This window comes from Spermophilus citellus (genome assembly GCF_964194105.1).
Source record: "Spermophilus citellus genome assembly, chromosome: 10".
NCBI lineage: Eukaryota > Metazoa > Chordata > Mammalia > Rodentia > Sciuridae > Spermophilus > Spermophilus citellus.
In genome coordinates, this window is record NC_138197.1 from 24122485 (window position 1) to 24135917 (window position 13433).

The window sequence follows — 13433 nt, forward strand, 5'->3', positions numbered from 1 at the left end:
TAACAAAGTTGGTCATCTGTTTCCCCACTGCATAGTAAGATTCTCAATGTTATTTAAGCTCCTAGGACACATCCAGATCTGTTTTGCCTAAAACAGTACCTCTAGACTTAGCAGATAGTAGTGCTCCCTAATCACTAAACAAAAGATAATGACAGAAAATTAAGAGCGAAGAGGTTGATGTAAGTAAGCACACTGACTGCAAGTCAAGAATAATGTGGTAAAAAAGACAGCGGAGGGCAAAAAAAAAAAATCATCAACATGAAATTGGGATTGGATTCACATGACAGAAATATTCAAAATAACAGTGACTTAAATAAGTTAAGTATTTGTTCTCTCATATAAGAGAAGAATGAAGGTATACAATGCAGAGGTAGTAGAGCAGCTTTTCATATCATTAGAAATCCAGGCTCCATCTTTCTACTTTTCTACTTTTCCATCCCTAGTTCCTGGGTTCACCTCAGGGTATAGGATGGCAAGTATTTTCATTATCATATGCAGGACTAATATTTCCTCCACATAAGGAAAATTCTGGAAGTTTCATCCAACAAGATATTTACATTTCATTGGCCAGAATTTAGTCATCTGTCCAAATTTGAATATAAAAAAAAGCAGAGAAATAGTTTCTTCTCTGGGTAGCTAAAACTTAGATCTGTTTATGAGGGAGGAGAAAAGAGTAGATTTGGTGGACAATAGAGTCTCTGAGACAGCCATGGTGGCACACACCTGTAATCCAAGCCACTAGGGAGTCTGAAGAAGGAGGATATAATTTTGAGGCCAGTCTGAGCAACTTAATTTTTGTTTCAAAATAAACATTTTTAAAAGGGTTCAGAATGTAGCTCAGTGGTAGAGCACTTGCCTAACATACCATGTGTGAAGCTGTTGGGATGTTTGCATTTTTTTTATTGTAAAAGTACTTTGTATTTCATGATGTAAGTTTCCTTGAGTTTCTCCAAATCTGTGGATTTTCTAGTCTCTAGTGTCCTTTTGATAATAAATTTTCTTAATTAAAAAAATATAAAGCCAGGCGCAGTGGTGCACACCCATAATCCCAGCAGCTCAGGAGGCAGAAGCAAGAGGATCGAAAGTTCAAATCCAGCCTTAGCAATTTAGCGAGGTGTTACGCAACTCAGTGTGGCTCAGTGATCCAGTGCTTCTGAGTTCAGTCCCCGGTAGATAGGTGTCTTAATTAATCAACATCACTTACCTTTGGTGTCAAGTGAATGGTATTTGAATGATCCACCCAACAGTTAAGGGTAATATTTATGATTTTTAAAAAATCACTTTGGAAACTTTATAAAATTAAAGAAAAAAGCTGGACTCCTTTCTTTTCCAAATCCACTTCATCAAAAAAATCTTTGGTATACCTTTAAAAGATATCCAGAATCCAACTGCCTCTCTTAAACTCTTCATTTCTTTTTTTCCTTTATTTAAAAAAAATTTTTAGGGCTGGGGATGTGGCTCAAGCGGTAGCGCGCTCGCCTGGCATGCGTGCGGCCCGGGTTCGATCCTCAGCACCACATACAAACAAAGATGTTGTGTCCACTGAAAACTAAAAAGTAAATATTAAAATTTCTCTCTCTCTATCTCTCTCTCTAAAAAAAAATTGTTAGATGTTGATGGACCTCTATTTTATTCATTTATTTATATGTGGTGCTGTGAATCAAACCCAGTGCCTCACACATGCTAGGTGAGTGCTGAACCACTGAGCTACAACCCCAGCCCCAAGCTCTCCATTTCTAACCCATCTCTCATCCAGATTAATGCAATAGGATTCTAATTTGTCTTCCTGTTTAAAATATTTTTTCCCTTTAGTTTTGACATAGGTGCCAGCAAGATCCTTTTTTTTTTTTTTTTTTTTAAGGGGATTGAACACAGGGACACTCTACCACAGAGCCACATCCCCATCCCCAGCCCTATTTTGTATTTTATTTAGAGACAGAGTATCACTGAGTTGCTTAGTGCCTTGCCATTGCTGAGGCTGGCTTTGAACTTGTGATCCTTCTGTCTCAGCCTCCCAAGCCATTGGGATTCCAGGCATATGCCACCACACTCTGAAATATACTTTTAAAACCTACTTAGGTGAGCTGGGCATGTTTTGACTGCACACTTGTAGTCCCAAATAGTCAGGATGCTGAGGTGGGAAGATCACTTGAACCCATGAGTTTAAAGCCAGCCTGAACAACATAGCAAGACTCCTTCTGTTATGGTTTGGCTCTTTAATGGCCCCTGAAGAGTTCATGTATTAGGCAAGTCAGGAATGTTCAAAGATGAAATGATTAGACTTGTACCCTCATTAGTGAATTGATAATTTGAATGGATTATTGGATGGTAATTGTAGGTAGGTGGGGTATAGTGGGAGGAAGTAGGTCAATTGAGGCATGGCCTTGTACTATATCTGCCTCTCAGCCCTTCTTACCCCGCTCTCTGCTTCTTGGCTGCTATGAGTCTGACAGCTTTCTTCCACCACACTCTCCAACCATGATGTTCAGCCTCACTGTGGCCCAGAGCAATGGAGTTGGCTGATCATGAACTGAAACCATAAGTCCAAATAAACTTTTTCTCTTCTAATTTATTCTTGTCAATAATTTTGGTCCCAATGACAAAAAATTGACAAACACAGAAAATGATACCAGCATTAGGGTTGTTGCTCTGTTGGAACTGGTTTGTGGGAGAAGTTTGTAAATGTTTGTGGATATAGACTAGATAAGTCTTAGAATATTGTAAGCAGAGCAAAATGGATGGTTCTAATGGAAGTTCAGAAGACCAGAATGTTGATAGGAATGTGAACACTAAAGACTACTCATGAGGTTTCAGAGGGGAATGAGGGCTCAATTGGGATTTGGACTAGAGGATATATGTGTTATATCCTGACAAAGAACTTGTCTATATTTTGTCTATGTTCTGAGACTTTCTGTGAGGCTCAATTTAAAAGTAATGGGTTAATTAATCTGGTGGAGGAAATTTCAAGGCAAGATGGTATTCAGGTGGTTTCTTCTTCAGCTTCTTTTAGTTCTTCAAGTAGACAATATTATTTCTTCATCCTTAACCTATAACTTTTTTTAAGTGAGATCTTAAGGACCAGATAGTGACTATTGCCTACATGGATTTTTTTTTTCACAGTCCTGGGAATTGACCCCATGGATCTTATATGCTAGGTAAGCACACTTTCACTGAGCTATACCCTCAGCCCATCAAGTAGACTGACTGGAAAGTGTGTAAGTGAAAAAGAATGCAACAAACATTACTGGAACATCTATTAACTGTCAGATATTAAGTTGTGTCAGATACTATTAACTGTCAGATACTAAGCTGTGTCAGATACTAAGGCTATGTGTTAACTCACCTCATCCTCCCACATACTAAGGCTATGTGTTAACTCACCTCATCCTCCCACAGCTCTTAATTGGTAGGCATTATTCCTTGCCACTTTAACACCAAGGAAACTGAGGTTCAAAGGTTTGAAATAAAATGCTCAAACTGCAGAGTTGCCTGAATCCAGAAATCATTCTGTTTACACAGTTTCAAGCTTTATTGACAAGCAGAATCCAGGAAAAAAGGTGAATGTTGTCTCAAGTTAATTGTATCAGAATGTGTTCAATGTATTTATATAACAAAGTCCACCCAATAGTGTTTTATTAATAAGGACATTTTTTGTTAACAAGAAGTTTGGACAATGGCTCTATTCAGTACTAGCTACATAACTTGTGGGGCCCAGTGAAAAATGATCATTCAAGTCCCCTTCCTACAATTATTAATAGCAGAGACTGGGGTGTAGCTCAGTGGTAGAGTGGGTGTGAAGAATGTGCAAGGCCCTGGGTTTAATCACCAGCACCTGAAAAATTATTAATAACTTCAAGATAGTAACACAAAGCATTAAACCAAACCAACCACAGAATCTTTGTCAGTAGTGAGGCCTTTGGGATCAGGTCTAGAAAGCAGAACCTGCTTGTAATATCAAAACTCTGGGTTGACAGCTGCAAACCACTGAACCACATCCCCAACCCCTTTTTTGTATTTTATTTATTAGAGACAGGATCTCACTGAGTTACTTAGGGCCTCACTAAGTTGCTGAGGCTGGCTTTGAACTCATGATCCTCTGACTCAGCCTTCAGAGAGGCTGGGATTACAGGCATGTACCACCATGCCTGGCCAGAAAGGGAGTTTTAAATCCAATTTTAGAAGAACAAACCAATAAGGAAAGATAATCTATGTATATTCTTGCATAAAATTTAAGGCTTTCTATTCAAGAAATGACACTGGGAACAAATTTAATGGGCAAACTAATAAAGTAAGAAAAGATATGTGTAAAGTAAAAATCTGATAAGAAAGTACCATATAAAATCTTAAAGCCTGAAAATCTAAAAGAAAAAGATAGTGACTACATAGAGAAGTGGGTGATTGTGAGGTTAACAGTGAATTTAATGGACAGAAAGTCCAAAAAAGATTGTATAGGAAGATATTCTTAAAGTCAGTAGCAATCAAAAATGTTATTGAAAAGACTTATAACACTTCATACACATTAGATTGCCAAATACTAGAAAGCTGTGTAATGTCAGATATTGCCAGGGAGGCAGAAATATCGGAACTCTTGTGCAAAGTGGCTTTTGTGGAGAGCAAGACTTCATTACCTAGGCAAGGAAAGTGTATGTCCATGACCCAAGCATAGCACTCCTGTGTTCTCCACTAGGTGAGGGGTGGGGCTTCAGGCCTTGAGCACTAGAGGTTGCAGTTGTTGGGAGCACTTATGGGGTGTCCACATCGTTAGAGGAGGCACTTGTACCAATTCTAAGTGTCCCTGGAACTTCACTAGAATGGGAAAATCTCTGGGTCTCAGTCACTTTAAACTTCCCATGGTGCAGAGTAGGAAGTGTGATTTAAGAAGGCAAGTGATTTTCCCTAGATCTCTCTGTGGGACTCAGATCTTGGTTGAGTTTTATGTCAATCTTTGTCTTTCCTTTTCTAGTCACTGGACATCTCTAAGTTTACATAATAGGGATTTTTAAAAAATATTTTTATTAATTATTGATGGACCTTCATTTATTTATTTATTTTTACGTGGTGCTGAGAATCAAACCCATTGCCTTACACATGCTATGCAAGTGCTTTACCACTGAGCCACAACTCCAGCCTGGGATTTTTTTTTTTTTTTTTTTTTGTAATGAGGACTTCACTCACCTCAGCTACATCAGCCTTTGCCTTGACACCTCTGGAGATTTTTCTGAAGGAGCCCAGAGGTGGACGACTCCAGACCCTTCCCAGGTATGTGTCTGTGCATGTGACTCCACACTTAGTGTTTCATGGGTAATACAGGTACTTAATGGGCATGTACTACACCTGATGACATCTTGGAAACAGATACTAGAATAATCCCCAGGGATCAGGTGGGGAGACTGAGGAGGCCCTGAGAGGCACGACTCATCCAGGGTCACATATCTGGAAAGAAAAAAGGGCTGGATATGAACATGGTTTTATCTCCCCAGTGCTGGGGCACTGGGTACACTGAGGCCTGCCTCAGGGATGGTGGGCCAGGGTGCATTGGCATAACAATATGCCAGTCATGTTCAGTCATGCAGGTAACGTGGGGAGGGGATCAGCCATCATGCCTGTGGGTCTTTGGGGTGGTCTTGTATGAGGGAGAGGTTCAAGTAAGAGGACCCCAGAAAAGTGACCTTATTTCCTTGAAATAGACCAAATAGGACTTGGAGCCCTGGTAGCCAGGCACCCACATTGTAGAGCCAGCCCCATCCAGCTCACTTGTCAGGACCACTGAGAGGGATGATCTCATGTCTCCCAAATCACCAAGGCTCAGGCCTCAGGAAATTGCTGAGGAGGACTTCGCTCACCTCAAGATACTAGATCATCCTTCACCTTGACACCTCTTGAGATTTTTCTGAAGGAGCCCAGAGGTAGATGGCTCCAGAGACCCTTCCCAAGTATGTGAGTGTGTGCACGTGTGCATGCATGTGTATATGAAGGAAAATTCTTTTGGTGCTGTTTTCATTTCACTGTGTGGCAGTGAGTCACTTTGTAGTATGCTACTGTTTCCATGTTAGCATTGTTCCTTCTAGGGTGAAAACGAGTCAGCCCAGTCCTGGATGAGACCTGCAGGGTGGGGACCCTGGAGTCAGGAATAGTGGAGAAGCTTGTGAACCAACTGGTGACTGTTACACAAGGATCCATTTTTTGTTCCTGCCTTCCTGCATACCTGTTGAAAATTCACAACCAGCTGGCAGGTGCTGGGCCTGCTGTGCAAAAGGTGCACACCCCTTTAAGCCCAGGAGGCCATGCCACCTGCTTGTTAGTTCTTAGGAATGTCCTCCAGCTCTCTGAGCTTCTTCAGTCAGCTCTGTGGAAACTGGTGTTTGCAGAGGACCACTGTCCTATGGTATTTAAAGGACCAAGTGAGAGAGATGAGCCCTAGGCCCTAGGCTTGCCCTGGGCCTGTCTCTGTAAAATAGCTGCCTCAGGCTGTAGGCTTCTCTGTGTAATGACCCCCTCCACCCACTCCAGGAAGAATCTCTTGCCTCAGGCCTCACTTCTCTGAGATCTTGGGCACAGTAGCTTCCCTATTTGGCAAGGAGGTTGGGGACTCCCTCTAGAAGGGCCGTCGACCTAGATGCCAGACAGGGATTTCTAGGGGTGGACTGAGGGGGCCTGGGCCCAATGAGATAGATATCTGGAAAGAAGCTGGTTGGCTTCATTATTTGCACAAACATATATGAGGCACGTACTGTGTGTAGGCACATTTCTAATCACTGAGCATATCATTCAGGGAGCAGAGCAGATAAACTTCCCAGACCTCCTGGGCTTCCATTCCTACTGGGAATTTCAGTCCCACTAGGCATACTGGCAGGTGAGGGGCATAGGACATTAAAGGTGAGGCCTTCCTGACTACCTTTAGACATAGAATCTTCAGCCAGATTGTGAGAATGAACAAGTAAAGAAGTGGATGGGCTGGGGCTGGGGTTGTGGCTCAGTGGTAAAGCATTCGCGTAGCAAATGTAAGGTCCTGGGTTTGATCGTCAGGACCACATAAAAACAAATTATTTAATAAATAAAAGTAAAAAAAAAATAAGTGGATGGGCTTTGAGTCAAGAGGGAGGGCTCCTGTCTCCAGAGTGGGGACACTTGGGAGGCTGGAGTAGAGAAGGGCTGGGTAAACTCAGGGGTCTAGCACTTGTTTGGATTCACTCTAGAGGGCGGAGGTCTAGGGCTTCACCTGTAGGAGGAGGAGATAGATAGCTGTGGGTGGGGTCCTTGGCACTGATGGAGGAACAGAGGGGAGACTGGTGGCTCAGAGCAGGGGCCTTGTGAGAATCATTCAGAGTGGCTCCACATCCAGCCATACCATAGCCTATCCCAGCCAGGCTTGCCCACACCATCCTGGATGGAGGCTGGACAGGAGGTACGAGGAGCAGCCTGCCACACATGGACCTCCCAACTCTACTCTCCATGCCCAACTGCATATGGACAATGTTGCCTGTTCATGGGAACTGTTGGGTGCAGAGCAGGCTGAACTGTGTTGTCTGCAGGGCAGGCTGAACAGATGCTGGCTGCAAGATAGCCCACACACTCAAACCCCCCTCTATCTGGTCCTTTATCACCTGTTTGTGTCAAGTCCCGCTCAAGGCTGAGCACTCAACCCCACTTGGGCCAACAAGGCAGCATGAAGACCCAGAGGCCCCATTAGATTTGGGCTATAAAAACTCCCTCCTGCCAGGCCCCCCTCTCTCTTGCTCTTTCTCTCTTGCGCTCTCTCTCTCTTGCTCTTCATCTTTCTTGCGCGTGCTCTTTGTCTCTCTCTTGCTCTTGCTCTCTCCCTGTTCATCTCTTCTCTTCTCTCTCTCTCTCTCTCTCTCTCTCTCTCTCTCTTTCCTTCCTTCTTTTCTCTTTGTTGCACTGCTGCAATAAAGATCTTTTGGTCACTCCGAGTGTTGTGGTCACTTTCCTTTCAGGAACCTACTCTCTAGGGCATGCCTAGAGCCCTCTGCTCCATCCTGAAAACCTGGCTGGATAAATATGCTGAGGATTTTTGTGGGTTCCTAGACCAGCTTGAACCAGCTCATGGCCTGTATACTGCCCAGCTGGAACCTCAACTTCTGTATCCATAGACTCCTGACCCAGCAGGAGGACCCATATCTGAGTGAGACTGAGCCTATGGTGAGGAGGCTTGAGGTGGTGACTGAGAACATGTGAGGAGGGGTTGGTACTGGGCCCTACCAGGAGGAAGCAAGGGGACTGGCATTTGGCCAGGAGCAGGACCACCCTGGGAACCTGCAGGCAGGGGACCCCAGTCTCAGTCTGAGAAGATGTCCTATTGTGTGGATGGGGGCTGGAGCTTCTCTCAGTAGTGGCAGGAGTCCTCTGTGAATGGGAAAGGCTCAGGCAGTCATATTCGGGATTTTTTTCCTGCAGTTCCAGTGCCACCTCCAGATATAGAGCTGCCTCTGGCAGCAGCCTTCCCAATTCAGTCCTTAGATTTGAGGCAGCCCAGAGACAGAACACTTGAGCTTGAGGAACAGGAACAGTCAGTGATACCAGCAACACTGGAGGAAGGGTCAGCTCTGGCACCATCCCCAGAGGGACAGCATGAGTCACGAGAGACCATAGTGCCATCTATGAAGCAGGAGGCAACTCAGTCCCAAGCAACCAGTCTAGAGGACATTTCACATTTTCCAACAAATATTCCAACATCTGTGGATATTGAGGCAGCTGGGGCCATCTCTGTGGAGATACAGCTCTCTCTCCCCTTCTGGAAGCTAATCTTCCAGCCACAGTAAGCTTACAGAAGCAGCCCTGTGAGACTTCATTCCAACGCTACAGCACATGGTCCTGATGCTGTGGATCCTGTGGCAGCTGGGGCAACATTAGTTGGGGTGGATCCCTCTCTAGGGCAGCCCACCATCGACCCACCAAGGAGCTAGAGCTGGCAGGATCAGATGACGCCATGTGAGACTCCATTCCACCTCTGGCAGCATGTGATCCAGCATCTAAGGATCTTGGGCAGGCTGGCCACCTCTGTGGAGATACAGCCATTTTTCTTTGTGGCTGCAGATGGATCTCTCAGAAGCAGCAGAGCCAGACTTTATTCTAACTCTGGCCCAATAAGGTCTGGAGGCTGTGGATCTTGAGGCAGCTGGGGCAATAGTAGTTGGAGTGGAGCCCTCTCCACCTAGGGCATCAGTCCTTTAAGTCACTATGAAGTTAGATCATCCAGGTTCAGATGGGACTGAGTCAGACACCATTCCACTTCTGGTTGCACATGGCCCAGCTGCTGAGGATCCTGAGCAAGCTGGGGCCACCTCTGTAGAGATAATCATCTCACCTTTGGGAACTGGTCCTCTAGCCATGGGAGATCTAGAGGTGGCAGGTCCAGAATCAGCCAGACTTCATTCCAATTCTAGAAGCACATAGTCTGGATGCTGTGCATCCTGAGGTGGTTGGGGCAGCTTTCTCTAGTTGGGGTAGAGCCTCTTCCTACTGGAGCAGCAGATCTTTCTAGCCCACATGGATTTAGAAACTGGAAGATTCAGATGGGACCAAGTCAAAACCCATTTTATTTCTGGAAGCATGTTGTCTAGCTGCTTGAAGATCCTGGGAAGGCTGTGGCCACCTCTGTGGAAATACAGCAATCCCTCCTTGTAACTGATCTCCCAACCATGGGGGATCTAAAGCTTGAATGTCTAGAAGCAGTTGAATCAGACTTCATTCCCATCTCTTACAGCACGTGGTATGGATGCTGTGGATCTTGAGACAGTTGGGGCAATATTCACTGGAGTAGAACCCCTTCCCATTGTGGCAGCAGGCCTTCAAGCCACTATGAAGCTAGAGCTTGTGGGATCAGACAGTGCCAAGCCAGACCCATTCCACCTCTGGTAGCACATTGTTCAGCTGATGATAATCCTGGACAAGTTGGAGCCATCTCTGTGGAAGTACAGCCATCTTACCTTCTGGTAGCTGATCTTCTTGCCATGGGGGATCTAGAGCTTGCAGGGACAGAAGCCACCAAGCAAGACCCAATTCCACCTAGGGCAGCACACCTGCTAGCTGATGTAGATCTAGAGGCCTTTCAGGCACCTCCCTCAGTGTCAGTTCCTAATTTTTACTGCATGCCAACCTCTCTGCCACTGGTGTCCTTCCCCTCCCCTGGAAAATAATCCTTTTTTTTTTTTTTCTCACACTTCTTTTTTTCCATGCGTAGGGCGTCTTTCAAGTATTCTTAATAATTAAGTTTAATCTCCTTATTTCAATTTGCATCCTGAATCCTCTCAGCATGCTGCGTACCACCACCACTGTCTAGCTGCATCCTGGAGTCCCAAGCAGAGCACATGGGTTCTGTGGGGAGGACATTCACAGGCCTCCTGGAGGAGGTGAAACAGAAGCTTCATTGTATGGGGAAGACACATGTCAGGGTGGCCAAGAGGCAGGTGTCAGCAATTAGGACAGTTGTCACAGGCCTGAGAAGGTGAGCTGCAGGTCCTGTGTAGGTCTGGAGGGTAGGGGGTCCATTGACCAGGGTAGCTGGGGTGCTCTGGAGCTCCAGTTTTGGTGGATACCCACCCCCAATGGGAGATGGAGATAGTTTTTTTCTCAGAGCAACCATGGAACCAGAGCAAATTGGGTCTATCTAGAATAGGGAACAGAGTGGACAGAGGACATAGCATACAGCAGAAGTGGGAAAGCAGTAAGATTACATCAGCAGGAACAGTCTAGAGTCACTCTCCCTGCTGGGACCTCTGTCTCCCACATGACTTGCAGTACTAAGTCCTCTGATGACTCTCACAGAGATGGAATGAGCATCTCATTACACTGATGGAGCCCTGATGACAAGGAGAATGTGGTGAATGCTGCGGGATAAAGCTCTTCGCTCCACAATTTCGTGAACCTTTGCTTCAGTGCCAGGAGTGAAGCTTGCTCCTGCCCACAGTTAGTGGGTGCCCAGACCTGGAGAACGCAGGACCCAGAGCCAGCTTTTCCCTATCTGACTCCCAGCCCAGACAGTAGGGGTGGCACTGCCTTTGGGTCGGTGAGGGCAGAAAACAAACACTTAGTGCTTTTTTTTTTCTTTTTAAGTTAATGTTTATTAAAGTGCACCCTTGGAGCACGGTGTTTATAGCAAGCAGCATCCTGTTCAAGGAAAGCAAGGCTTGGAGGAGAACAGCACATCCCCCCCATATGCATGTGAGAACTTCTTCTCAAAACAGGGGACATCGTGTTACCGAAGAAGTAACAATCTGTGTAAAAGCCCGGCCAAATGACCCAGAGGTTCTAGACTAAGATGCTGTTCTCAGACCATGGCAAACTCTGGCTTCAATACATAGTTTAGATTGATTTCCTTGTGTTAAGAGAATTATTTAAAAGGTGTCCTGGCAATATGAGGGCCCATGTAAACCACTGTGTCCAAAATCAAGCAGCTAAATATATTTTTCCTCTTTCCAAGAAGTCAAGGCTTTGATAACATTTGGAAGCCCATGGAATGCCAGATGTCCTATTAATAAACTTATCATAATTGTTTTCAGCCCCAACCCCCACTGAGTTCATCCAAGCATGGAATCTGCCTCAGGACAGAACAGGCCTCTAGGCATAAAAGACAAACACTGTTAGATTTATCAGTTATGCAGGTGAAGTGCTTCCCCTTCTTGAGAGACAGGGTCCAAATACATACAGGTAACTCCAACTCACTCAGGTAGAACCTTTCCTTTATGGAAGAAAAAGCTTCAGGTTAGCAGTGGTTCAGAATGGGCCTTTCACACCTGGAAGCCACGGTCTAGGATTCAGTCTGGAAGTGTGGCGATGTGTGTTGGGCCCACTTCACTTGTGTCACCTTCAACAGTAAAGTCCTATGTCTGCAAATGTAATGCTTTGGTCTGGATGTGGTGGTGCACACCTGGAATCCCAGCTCTTCTGGAGGGTGAAACAGGAGGATCAGAAGTTCAAGATCAGGGGCTGGGGATGTGGCTCAAGCGGTAGCGCACTCGCCTGGCATGCATGCAGCCTGGGTTCGATCCTCAGCACCACGTACAAACAAAGATGTTGTGTCCGCCAATAACTAAAAAATAAATATTAAAAAAATTCTCTCTCTCTCTCTCTCTCTCTCTCTCTCTCTCTCTCCCCCTCTATCACTCTCTCTTAAAAAAAAAAAAAAAAAAGATCAGCCTATGCAACGTAGTGAGACCCTGTCTCAAAATAAATGAATAGGACTGGGATTGCAGCTCAGTGGTACAGCACCCCTGGCTTCAATCCCCACAACCTGGAAAAACCAAAAACCAAAAACGAACAAACAAAACAATGTGATTGCTTGGGGGAAGCATATAGACAAGAGCAAAAGCACAAAGGGACTAATATACCATTTCTTCTTAACCAAAAACATTTTTCTATTACCTGCAGTATGAAGGCATTTGATATAAATCTTTAAGTGACACTAGTATTTTGAATGTTTTTGAGTGGGCTTTTTTAAAAATAAAGATTTACATCACAGTAGAAATAGGGTGAATCACACAGATGCCTCCATACACACTCATACATGCAGCAGTCATTACAATTGGGCTCATTAGGGGAGAGATTTTCATCCAAAAGAAGCCCTTTGAAAAAAATAATCAAATCTAAACTGATGGGAAAGAAATATGAACAGCAAGTAATTTCAGACTATTTTCTATCACACTGATGATTCACAAAATCTTGACCTTCCACTGTTTCATTTATATTAATATCCTTGGCCACCATTTAATATAGCTCATAAAGGTCTTGGTGTCAATTTTTTCATTCTGCATCTGATACGCTTTCTTGAGTATAAAGCAAGGTTATCACCCCCTCTCCCCAAGCTAACATAAAAGACCCCACTGTATCAAAAACAAGGTTCCAATGTTGAGCACATTCTAGCCATTAGGACTTGGCATATCCTGTTAGTTGATGGATTTTGTTCTGATAACACTGATAGTGTGGATATAACTGAGATGACTTTAATTCAGAGAATATTTTCCCCTTGTTTTCAAAATATTTGTTGTGTCAGAAACTCCTTTGCTAAAGATGAAAAGCTTCCTCCACTAAAAGATGCTTGGCACATCAAGGTCCAGCGGAATATTCCAGCCACTCAGTTGGTCAGATCCTCCCTGATCTCAGCTCTCAGGGTCCAGCATCACCTACTGAGGTACCTAAAGCCGCCTTAGAGGACCTCAGCTCCCATACCTGGGTTCATTTTCTAGCAGCATCATTAGCTTTTGCTGACTGGGAACTAGAACGTGGGGTGTCTTTTCAATATGACGATTAGGTTTGCAGAACTGGAAATCTAACAGAATGGTGTGTACTTATAAATATGACAAGACTAATGCTCTGAAATGATCCCCCTTAAGTCAGCACATGAGGTTGCTATATGAATAGGAAGATAAATTGTTGCTCATCTTCAAGTCTCATTTTCTTGCCACCTCCAAAATGTT